The 13,057-nt window shown below is 39.2% G+C and overlaps 1 protein-coding gene across 6 annotated transcripts in view; it reads left to right on the top strand.

Annotated features, from left to right (window-relative positions):
* The window catches only part of IQCH (IQ motif containing H), a 185,429-nt gene that overhangs the window by 29,573 nt on the left and 142,799 nt on the right, over window positions 1–13,057 (top strand). The window lies entirely within an intron of this gene.

Raw genomic sequence — 13,057 nt, forward strand, 5'->3', positions numbered from 1 at the left:
AGAAATGATTAAAACAAGTAAACCTATTTTTAAAAGATCCATTGGTAGCTCATTCGAATTTCTCCATTTTATTTGATGTTCCTAAATAATCTAGTATCATAATTTTAACAAGGATAAGAGAATTTAAAAACAAAGAGAATTAACAGAGAAATTTTAAGAATTTTATTTGATAATAGGCTTACCACCAGAAAAGTAAGAAGGAAATGAGCATAGCGTCAGCGTCAATGGTATAGTCTCATACAATACACGACATTTAATAAAATTATTCTAAATCTGACGCAAGCGGGGATTAATTCTTTAGGTCAGCAAAATGATGGCAGGGAAAAATAATCACATGGTGATTGCTTTAAGGGATCTCAGAGTCTGTGCCTTTTTTTGACACTGACATTCTGGTAAGTGTCTCAAAGCAAGGATTGGATTCTTTCTGTACTGTGGGGTTTTCTTGGGAAAATTAAGAGTCATGCTTCATTTAATTCAGAAGCTCTTTTATTTGAGATCATTTCTAATACTGCAAACAGTACCGAGGTGACATCTATACATTTTTAAATACATTTTTAACCTCTGGCTTCTCTCAAAAGCTCTTAAATGTATACTTAGGAGAAGTCAAAACTAAACACCAGATTAATTTTAGAATTAAATTGAAAAAACATTTCTAACCAGTATAATAACCTCGTAGATGAATCTTTCAAATGTCCTGCATAGACATTTTCAACTGACTATTTCATTCACGTAACCCTCTAATATATTTTTAGTTGCTTTATATGTGTTTTATGTTCTTTTAACAGGTTTGGTTTAAGAGCACTTTATCATAGAAATACTTTTATAGCCTAAGAAATAACCAGAAAGTTAGGTATTTTTATTCCTGCTGAAACTTTATTTAAAATGTCACTATGAATAATGTGAAAGGATTTTTATCTGCTCCCATGAGCCCAAAGCCCTTGAAATAAAAATATTATTTCGCTGGCTGCAGAGACAGAAGCAGATTTATCTTTTGTTGTTGTTGGTTTTCCCCCTTCAATCTAGAATTAATATTGGCTTAGCTGGTGGAGTGCTGAGGCTTTGTAGCCCAAGGCAACTGCTGCATCTCATGCAAACTTTTTCCGATGAGTATTGAAGTTTAAAAGGGCACAACTCCAGATTTAGAGAGGGTTATGCTGTGCTTTAATGAATCTGAGCGAAGATTCAGGCATAAATAGGAATTCAAAGTTATGTCCAAGATTTGAGGTAGAATCTTAGTCATTTATTATGTATCTTTCTAATTCCCACATAGGCTCAGCACCTTGGCCACTGTGCCATGTACATTGAACAGAGGATATGGGAAAGCTCCTGGCCTTATCTGACATACAGATAATGTATGCTCATTTGTTTTATTAAATATTAAAAAAAAAAACCTTGACTCCATAAAACTCTACACGAGACCATTTAAAAATGTATATACATCACATACATTTTACTCAAAATGACTATTGGCATTTCAATCAAAATAGTTGACCCTATCATTTTATGTTGACATATGTATATTATAATGGTACTAACTGAAAAACAGTATGTTCATTTTGGATTTGTAAAACAGGAGCATTGTGCAAAAAGCCTTGTGAAAGAAATATTCAGGTGTTTGGTTGTAAGCAACCATGGAGAGCACTTGGGAATAAGTACAGTTGTGGTTCACCACTTTTAAAAACGTTTTGAAAGCACTTACCCAAACTGAAGCAACGTGGCTGGTGTTGTGATGTCTAGTTAATTAAAAAAGCAGCATCAAGGCTAATCGCTCTTTAGAACTACTCGAAACCCTCAAAGGGGGGTTATTACCGGGCTGCTGAGGGCCATGTGTTTCTTTGCTTTTGAAACTTGAACAGCTTGTCAAAAGCCTGTAAATAATCTTGGACATTTTTTGATGGAGCAAACGAATATGAAGCTAATTTACATTATTAGTTCCTGTAAACTGGCATTTCTTCATTTTGTGAAGAGGTGTGTCCTTCCTGGTAATCAGGGGCTGAAGCAAAGATTTGTGCATTGAAAACGCACATATCCCGGACATACATGGACACACACACACACGCTCACCCCCAACCCGCTTTCAGCACATTATGTCCCACTAACTCCGTTAGTAAAAGCAATTGACAGCAAAATATTGAAAGTGAAACTCATTGGTGATTTTTCTAATATGTCAAGTGTGCCTAATAATGACAATAATAATCCCTCTGTCAGGTTCTGAGAAGGGCCTTGTACATGGGGAGACAGGAAGAAATGCCTGATACTGTTTGTACTACTGGCATTTAGTTCCAGTTAGACATTCCAATGCAATACATTAAAAAGATCTAAAGAAAATTTGACGTTGATTTATTTTTTTAAAATAAAAGGGTTTCTTAAAAGGCTTGAAACATGTATCTATTAGCATGAATTTTAAAAGAACGATTATGAATGCATAACAAAATAGCCAAACAAAACATTGCTTTGAATTGCTGCACAAATAACTCTGATTATAACTGTTATGACCTAGAAAAGAATCATAAAAACATTTTTCTTTTTGGCAAGATATGAGTTGCTGTAGAATTATACTAGTTCTTTGGTCCCACTTTCCAAGTAAATAAATATATAATGCAATGTAAACTTAGAATCTTTTATTTATTCATGAGGTTGAATTTAATACTATTATGATTTTTAGATTTTTATGAGTCATATGTTATGCAGTGTGTTTCTCACTAACTTAGTTGGATAGCAACCACACTTCACAAATCATGCTTTCATTTTTCACTGTTTCACTTGGGTGTACATAGTAATCTCCCACACTAAAAGCACATTCATTTCTGAAATGATAAAGTAATGGAAAGTGAGGCAATTGTGTTAATGTCAAATGATTAGAAGAAACGCCAGAAGTAAGGGACGGGGGTAAGGAGGAGGGGGGTGGGAGAGAAGGGCTATTTCAAAACACGATTGTGTTTTAAGTCCATGCATATGGCCACAATTACAGTCACAACATAATTTGGCAACGGTAGCAGAATTAGATTTAAACAAATTGATGTCACACTGCAGTAATTCAGAATGAGCTTGTTGCATTTATAAACCACAACAAGAAGCAGAGTGAATTAATAAACCCTTCTTGTCACTAAAAATAAAAAAGGGAATAATTGCTGAGATGGAGTTAACTTAACAGATGACTATAGTCAGCATCCTTTCAGCCTAGATATGGGAAAGTGAAGGTCACCCCCATCTCAGATGACAAAGAGGGAACATTTTGTTGGTAAACAAATTAATCTTTTGAAAGGTCGCCATTTGTTTTAAGTTTTTATCCAGTTCTTGTCATCTGGAATCAGAGACTGACTGTCATTTCACTAGGCAGGGGTGCAGCTGAAGCAGACAAAGCTGCTTCTGTACATATCAGCACTCCTTGACAAAACTCGGTGCCTGATTGGGATGCTATGGGCTGCTGGTTTACAGCTGTCTCCGGACAAGAGAGGAGGCCCGCCCCTGAATTCCAATAAGATGGGCCTGCATATTCCGCCTGCTGTAAGCTGGCCCTCTGCCCACAAGTAAAATGTATTGTAGTTCAAGCCAGCAATTATCTCTTTTACTTCCTTCTGTGCTGCTTCTGTTCCTTTTTTCCAAAAACAGATGTGGGTATTTACTCAAGTTCTGCATCTATTCTTTCTCACACCTGCCGGGGCAGAATTTTGACAGAGGTAGAGTTTAAGAGAGCCAGCAGACAATGATCAGATGTAATTTCTTTGGGAGCAGTTTAAAAAGACAATGTTGATTTTTTAGGAAATGTGGAGTCAGCATCTTGGTCCCCCTCCCTTTTCCCAGGAGCATTTGGTAAATTAAGTCAGTTGAACAAAAGGAAATAGCTTTAAAGACATCTAGAATTGCCATGTCCTATTTATGACGCACAGTCGTTCCCAGGGACCGCGGTGGCCTCGGCCTCCACAGCACCCACTGCCACTCCTATCACTGAAGGCAGGCCTTCTCTGCAGGTTGCCTAGACAGGCTCTTGAAGGAAACAGTGACCTCTCACGTTCCTGACTCGCAGCCTGTAAATGTATCCACCACTAAAATGTGTTCCGCCACTATGGCGGTGGTAGTGCTGGCAGAAGTGCGGTGTGTTGCCTTTGTATGACAATTGGCATTGGCCAGAGCCTCAGTTAGAGGCTCTGTACCCTTATTAGATAATGTTCATAGAAAATCTAGCTGTAGTGAGTTCTCTGATTTATTTTTTAAGATTTTATTTATGTATTTTTAGAGAAGGGGGGAGGGAGGGAGAAATGGAGAGAAACATCGATCGGTTGCCTTGTGTAGGCGCCCCACTGTAGACCGAACCCACAACCTAGGCATGTGCTTTGACCAGGGATTGAACCGGCGACCTTTCTGTTTGCAGGACAACACCCTACCAACTCAGCCACACGCTTCAGGGCGGTTCTCTAACTTCCGAGAAGGCTGTGTGTCTGAGTTTCTGTGCTAAGATCCTGCATGCATGCCCAAAGCAACCCTCTGCTGAACTGCAGGCCTTTTCAGCTCTGGGCAGGTGATTCTGGGTCAGACTGCCTGGTGTGAATTCTTACTAGATGCCGGGTGCAGGAGGGATTTTCCAGAAACAACCTCCATCTCCTTGTGTGTAAAATGTCCATAATTAGACTATCTCCAAGGATTGTATTGAGATTTATATGAGATGATTCAAAGCACTTCAAAGGTCCTGGTACAAATAAGTACTCTGAAAATATTAGTTACGACTATTGGCAATTTGCACACATATTGTGCCATGTTTTATACTGTCGTCTAAAACTTACGTTATTGCAGGGGCTGGGGGACAAGGTGCCCAAGGTGCCTTCCAGTCTGCAAGTGAAGTAATGATTCCTTTGGCCCCCAGCAGCCCTGGTTGCTCAGAGCACCCTCCCACTGGGCCACTGAACTGAGCTTCAGTGAAACACTGGTGCCCCTGGATTCCCGTAACAGCCCTGCCACTAACCAGCTGTTTCCAGAAGCAAGGTGCCTACTTGGTTCGTTCTCACTGTCCTCATTTATAAAATGGGGAGGCTAGATGGGAGGCATCTGGTGTGGTGAGTCCTATTTGCCATTTTCCTGGTGTGTGACCCTAGGAAGCAAATTAACATCTTAGGTCCTCAGTTTCTTCTTTTGTTAACGTCAGGGCGGTGGTGGCTACTAGGCAGGGTGTTATGGGGATTTAGATAATATACTAACACTGCTGGCACATAATAGGTGCCTAATAAGTTGCCTGCCTTTCTGAAAAATGAATTAATATTAAAAATCTCATACTTCCTTCTCCTTTCTTCTAAAACCTGTGCGTCCAGAAAAGGACCTGATTCGCTCCCTCCATACTCCAGACAAATGAGCGATAGGTTTAATGCTCTGGTTTCCAAACTGTTGAAAGGGACGCCAATGAATTTCAGGAAGGCTGTAAGCATTTCATTCATATTTCATTTTGTGATAAATATTTACAGAATGTCAAAGTGTGATAAGGAACCACACACAGGCTTCAGTGAGACACTGTCAACGGGTTAACCTGCACCGTCAAGTTCACTCTGCGAGCTCGTGGGCAGGTGCACGTGCACACGGGCGTGTGTGTCCATGCACTTGTACTTGAGCTTTTTATAAGGTATTCTTTATGAGATAGGATGCATCTCTGTACTAGTCATATTTTAAAATTCAATTATCTTCTCATGTAAACGATAACAATCATACAAACAAATAAATGAAGATTGAATGACCTAATACTCTTGTACCTGTCGAGGTCTTCAAGCGGTGCCTCGCCCCTAGCAGGCACTCAGTACGTGTGACCTGGCATTAGCCTTTCCGCACGTGTGTGCTGCTGTTCATTAAAAGCCAGGCAAATTCTCCGGCACAGCATTTACCATAGTAAAGTGTACAATTACCATAGACAATTACATGTCGCATTGTTAGAATGCAGCACTGTGGATTGTTTCGTTGCTCACTTAGGTTTGGGTTGGCACTTAACCTGATTTGAAATGTGCTGTACAACCTTCACTTGGCATCACAGGGTTTCGGTGTTACTTTACAACTGCAGATAAAAGACCAGTAATAAAGCATCATCTTAGAACTTGGACTCAACATACAAAACAAAGTCGGTTGTTTGAAACTGAATATCTGAAGGAGAAAGGTGCTGAGATTTCCAAAAATAATTTAAATGGGACACGATGAAACATCTTAGAATGTTAAAAGGTACATTTGAAAAGTCCTTTTGGTCATTCAACCCTTCAACCCTTCCATAGTAGCATCTCTTAAGTGTGCCACACACTGTGTTAGGTGCTTTATGTACACTATCTTATTTAACCCTTATGCCTATAAAGTAGATGCAGTTTAAAGGTTCTTTTTTATTTATTGATTTTAGAGTAGGAGAGGAAGGGGGACAGGCAGAGGCAGAGGCAGAGACAGAGACGTCACTTTGTCGTTCCACTTAGTGATGATTCTTGTATGAGCCGTGACCGGGGCTCAGACCTGCAACCTTGGTGTATCTCGGTGACACTGTAACCCACTGAGCCACCTGGCCAGGGCCTAGATGCAGTTGTTATAACCATTGGACACTTGAGGACACTGACAGTAAGATTTGACTTAGCTACTTGCCTAAGGTTATGAAGTAAGTAAAGAGTCAGGATTCAAATGATAAAATCCACTTGTCAAATCTCCCCAAATTGAATACTTAACAATTACTCCTTAATTACTAGGAACATGAGTAGTTGTCAGAGATATTATTAGTAATTCTGTTTTCAAATAAAAATTCCTACTCTTTCTTAAAACTTCTGAATTATTTTAATTGAAGAAAATCATGAAATTATGGGTACAAATTGTTAACTATTTGAAATTACTTATATATTTACATGAGGATTTTCTGCATCTTGTGCAGGCAAAATAAAATGCAGAAATAAACTGTCTGCTGCGATGGATATAAAATTGCAGTTATTACCTATGACTCTTAATTTCCTAGTCTGCCTTCGTCAAAACAGCCTCATTGTTGCCAGTGCTGATTTGTGTGTGTGTGTGTGTGTGTATGTAACTAATATACAGGGTGGGGCAAGAGTAGGTTTACAGTTGTGAGTGTGTGAAACACAGTTTATTCTTGTATTGTTACTAATTATTGTATCATTTTCCATATGAACAACTGTAAACCTATTTTTGCCTCACCCTGTATATACTTATTTATATACATATAAAATTCAAATATAAAATTATACTAAATTCCTATAAAACTTTCATTTATTGATATGTCAGCATTCTACTGAAGGTTGCATTTAAAAAATAGATTCTACTGCTGAAAATTAATTTAAAAATCTTTGGCATTAGAGTATTACCTCTCCCATGGGCTTTTGCTTTTTAACAAGAGTAAATCCTCTATTTAATTAAACCAAAGGAGTTAGACTCTATTAAGGGATTTCAAGCCCGAGTGGACAGGGAGAAGAGGGACTTGGGAAACACGGGAGGAGAGCCTTTGTCCTGCCCGGGAATCGTCCCAGGTCAGCAGCCACCTGCTACCCAGGGTCCTGGTAGGGTCTAGTGCCTTTGCACTTTGGACTTGAGTTTGGTATTTGTTTGACTTCATACTAAGAGGTTATGTTTCTAAACTCCTAATTCCACTTTGAGGAGCCAAAAAAAATTAGGGAGACACAGGAGACCGAGTCAGCTTTATAGCAGATTTAAGGTACAAGGGGCCCATGGATAGAACTGTATTTTAATATAATTGGTTTTCCAATGTTTATTAATTTAAGCATTTATAAAAATATCACCCTGAGAAGGGGTTTTTAGGCTTCACTAGACTGCCCAAAGGGGCCCGTGACCCCCCAGAAATAGAACTCTCTGTGATAGGTCTCCTTTCCATTCACACAAATATCCAGTGTGGGCAAAGTGTGTGTCAGAAAAGAAGAAGTAACTTAAAAACTCTGTTTTTCTATGGATGAAAGAGCTATTCCTCTCAGCTGATGGTGCAGGAAACCTACCAAAAAGTAGGTATGTCTAGACTGCCATTCCAGATTTTCATAAGAATTGCATCTTCATTAGTGAAAATAAAACTTCACGCTTTCATCTCGCTGCTGTCGCTTTTCTATTGCAAGCAGGAAAATGGAACAGCTACAGAAGTGGTAATGCTTACAGTATTATAGTAAGTGTTCTGTTTAAAACGCGGCGGAGTAGAAATACTACAGCAAGCAGCCCAACAGCATTAGCCACAAGAGAAATGGGCCTAATAGAACCGTTTTTATCCTGGACCAGGTTAATTATCCCCTGAGAGGTACTTGAGGTGAATAAATACTATTGCTGTGTTCTCCAATATTCTCACCCATTGTACCTTAAACTGTACTTGAATTCAAGCATACAGTCCTCGCCTTTTAAAACCTCTTTGGCAGAATAGAAGTAAGTACCCATAGACTAGAGTGATTCACCCTAAAATTTCTTTAAAAGCAACACCTCTGAATCAGAATGGGTAATGTAAGCCCAGAAGATATTTAGTGGAGATCCCTCTCATTACGCCTGCTACAGAAGATCACTTACCTTCAGCTGACATCTTATTTCTTTGATAATAACACTAATTAGACTACATTCCTATTTGGGGCCTTGGTCTTTCAATCACCTTCAATATGTGGCTGATCACATGGACCATGTACTTTTTTTTCTTGCTTAACACTGAGAATTGGGGACAGGGCTGGGGGAACACTCCCCCCCCACCATTATTACTCTATACTTCCTACCCAAATAATTGTACTACGCAGAGGAAGAATGAAACCTGGCTGGAAGAAACAGGATATTTCAAGAGGAGAAAGAGAAGGATAAGAAAATATGTGAGAAAGAGCCAGTCCATAATGAAAACTATTCTTGGGGGATTTCTTGGCGAGATACCCTGGCTTTCTTATCTCTCTGTGTTTCCCAAGCCACTAAAGGCACTCAGAGCAAAAGAATTCTTCTTTCCTCATGCCTAGCCACTGAGAGGCCCAGATGTGTCTGACGGTTAGGTTCAACTTTATAAGGAGTCCTCACTTAACGTCTGCTAGCTTCTGCAACTTTAAAGGGAACAATTTATAACAAAACCAATTTTGCCGTAGTCTCACTGACATAAACCAGAGTTAAGTTCCTTTGGCATCTCATCAACATTTGATCAAAACAACATTGTACGAAAAATTAATCAAGAACCTGCTATTCTAATATCTCACTTAAGTCTGCCTAGGGATCTAAAAAACTTGGTTGAAGAGGTTCCTAAGAAAACTCTTTTATAAGTTTCAAAGTACCCTTCTGTATTTCTAACTTAAAAGGGACAAGCTTTGGAGAAGCTTACCCGGAGAAGTTATAAAGCGAAAACAGGCACTCACCCAAGAGAGGCAGCTGTCCCCCAACAAAATATCATCCAGATGTCCTCATTTCCACCCATTTAAAAATGTAGTTGATATCCGATGTTGCATTATTTTATGTAATGATCATGTAGGGGGAAAGAGGGTTGTCTCGGCAAAGGATTTTCAAAACTGTAACCCTCTCATTATGGAAAATAATCGGAAACATCGAAATCCCAGGGAAGTGCCTGTCGCCATCTCCCCACAGCCTTGGGTTTAATATTCCATTTACCTGTAGTTTCAAGTGTAGGGCCTGGACTTGAATAGGAGGGAAGACAGTTCGCCCACAGCTTCCATTTTCTAATCTTGAGCCCCCGCAGGACTCCTAGCGGAGCCTCTGCTCCAGGCTGCTTTGGAAACTGCAATGTACTACCTGCTCGGGAAGCTGCAGGTGAGGTAATAGCCAGCCCTGCTGAGTACTTCTCTGCATTGGGCATGGTGTTAAGTACAACATACACAGATTGTCTCATGTAATTCTCGCCGCAGTCCTACAGATTAATTAAGTACTCTTACTCCTTTCATTTTATGCTTGGGGAAACTGAGGCAAAAGTGGTTAAATAACTTGCCTAAAGTCATATGGCCAAAAGGTGAAGGGTCATAATTCAAGTTTGGTCAGTCTGACTTCCAAGTTGGCATTCTTATCCTTACCGTATCCCACCTTTAGGGAGCTTTGAGGATGGGGATTTGACCCATATCCCAGGGGTAGATCTGGGACCCAGCCAAAAACTGCCTCCTCAGTGACCAAGGAATCTGTGGAGGCATTTCTCTGCCTTGGTCGGGGAACAGAAGTAAAAGATCAGACCACTTAGTAAGAGGTAATGTTAACTCAAGGATCAGAACAAAAGAGGAGCTGGTACTTCCTCCCACCCCACCCCCCACCCAGCTTTATTGAGATATAATTGACATATAATGTTGTTTAAGTTTAGGAGTAAAATGTGGTGATTAGATACAGGTATATTGTGAAATGATTAGCACAATAAGTTAATTAACACCTCCAGCACCTCACATAATTACCTTTTGTGTGAGTGTGTGTGTGGGGGTGAGAGCATTTAAGATGTATTCTCTAGAGCTGGTACTTTCAAGATGGAAACTTTCCCCAACTAAACTGTAAACCCCTCTGAGGGCTGGGAACCATATCTCCATAGTGTCCGATCTGGTGGGAATCCAATGTAAATTCACTGTTGATTTGTGTGTATGTGGTTAATGACTTTGAATGACTCGTTAAGAACCTGTGTAATTGAGTTAGGCTGTGTCAAGTTAATTTACGTAATGAAATTTCATGTACCTCATTTGACTACATTTGTAGAGAACTCCTCTTTTGGGCCATAAAAATGTCTTCCCAGATCTCTTTAGGTAGAATTAATTTTCCCTTCCCTCCATCATCATTGCATGCATTTAAAGCTTGTATATGCTATGCCTTGAATTTACTGAGTGACATCAAAGAACAGTTGAATAAATAAAAATATGTACCATATTCCCAAAAGGGAAAAATGATTATAATAAATCATTTTATTTAGGCAACTGTACTTGAACAAAAATTTAAAAAGTTAAAAAAATAAAAAATATTATAATTCCATAAAAAATAAAATAAAACTTAAAAAAGAAAAGAATGCCAGTTATTTCCAAATTAATCTTTGTATCTAATGTAATTCCAGTCAAAATTCTTATAGGTTTTATTTGGTTTGTGTGGAATGTTAATTCTTTTCAACTTGCCAGTGTTCATCATTTGAAAAATAAATGGGCAAAGGCTTCATTTTTTTCCCCTGAAGAAGATTAATAAAGGTGAACTTTTCACACTACTTATTAAAACATATGATATAATTACAGTAATTATAATGGCATCCTATGGGTAGGAAAGTAAACAGGCCAATGGAATAAAAGGAAGTGAGCACAGATATTGATCTCAGAACAGAAGGACTTTCAGAATGTCGTAGGGGTGGCACCGTAACACCGGAGGGCGGGGAGGACTTGTCAGGTGGACGGTGCTGAGCACTTGGCTAATGATTTAGAAAAAGCATTGAGTTAAGTCCTAACCATCATCCTATATCAAAGAAATCCCAGAGGGACTATATTGAAATAAAATTTTTTAAAAAAGAAAAGAAGCAAACAATAAAAATGGGACTGTTTTTCAAGTTAGTCAAAGGAAGATTTTCTTAAACACCATCACCTCATACAGTATTAACAATCCTCATTACAAGGAAAGTGTGTTTACATTGGGCTCCAAGCCTGACTCTGTCACTAACTTCTATGTGATTTCTGGGCAGATCCCTTATAAGCGATCTCCTTGGGCCTTATTGTGTTCATTTGTAAATGTAGTGCATTGGATCAAATCATCTCTAAGACCCTCTTCCAGTTTGACAACCCATAACTCTGACTCTGAACGAAATCTGTTTCTTCGTGGTCCCTTCCTTTCCCATCTCTGACCACCAGCATATGACATGTAAAACAGAAAAGCAGACCAGGTGAAACTCTTTCTCTTCTGATTGTGGAAATAAAATACCCCGAAAGTATTAATGTTTGTCATTCTCCATTTATGCATTTAACAAAACATTTATTGAGTACCTCCTAGGTCCCTGACCCTGTCCCAGTGACTTTTACGTGTGATCAGTTTTAATATGCAGAACGTGTCAGATCATTACCCCTGTTTACAGATGAGAAGCAGGACTGTAGAGGTCAAGGTGTGACTGAGTCACATCATTAATATGTGGCTCGCTAAGCATTTGGACTTGCGTTCTCTTATGACAGTCCGATTCAGCACGTAGAAAAATTATTCCGAGAGAAGTTGTGCAAAAGGGACACACACACACAGGCCCACAAACACAGTATTAAGGTGCTCTAATATTCCTCACAGATCACTTTCTCCCCTAATTCATGGCGTTGTGTTTTTCAAATGGACTTAACTTGCATTTGGGGGTTAATTCCTTCATTGACTTAAGCAAAAACACCTGAACTGAAAGTGCTCGTAGCCTCCTTTCAGGTTTGCTTAGGCATCTCTTCTGCAGACTTTACTGATACAGCATAGAAATTATGGCAAAGCCCAGTGGAGTCGTTGAAGTAAAAGTCTCAGTACTGCTCAGGAAGGGATGCCAAATTAAATAAAAAGAGCCCCAGCAGCTCTGCAGCTGCGTGCCAACCCACTGCTGGTATGAGGTAAATGAGGACCGAACTTCATTTCACTTGTGACCCTAGCCGGTATTTAAACAAAAATGCCTAGAGACCAGCACACTGTTCTTTAATAGGGGAATAAAGAGCAACAAAAAAATAATTACAATAAATGATAAACCCATTCACAAAGTCCTTCTTAGACCTTAACTAAAAAGATTGCCATTCAAATCATTTCCTCTGGTGTAGTCCCGAGTGAAGGTTGAGACAGTCAATTCTGTCTGAGCACCAATTTTTAATTTATAGCCCTGAGTTTCCATGAGGAAAACTGTATAGAAGGCACAGGTAACCCAGCTGCTTTCCGTCCCTTTTCTCGTGACCACGCTTGAGTGATGGAGGGCGTGATAGTCTCCAATACACAGAAACCACAACTGTAGGCAACTCAGTCGTGTTTTTTTCTTTTATGAGATGTAATAGATATATAGGTGAAATGCCAGCACTTTATTGTTCTCTAGTCATCACTTTTTCAGAATCTTAAAGTTTATATTGGAATGTACAAATGAATGCTATCAGGAATATAGAGAAAAATAGCAACAAGAAATAATTAGATTTCT

The sequence above is a fragment of the Desmodus rotundus genome, chromosome 7 (assembly GCF_022682495.2).
Source record: "Desmodus rotundus isolate HL8 chromosome 7, HLdesRot8A.1, whole genome shotgun sequence".
Classification (NCBI taxonomy): Eukaryota; Metazoa; Chordata; class Mammalia; order Chiroptera; family Phyllostomidae; genus Desmodus; species Desmodus rotundus.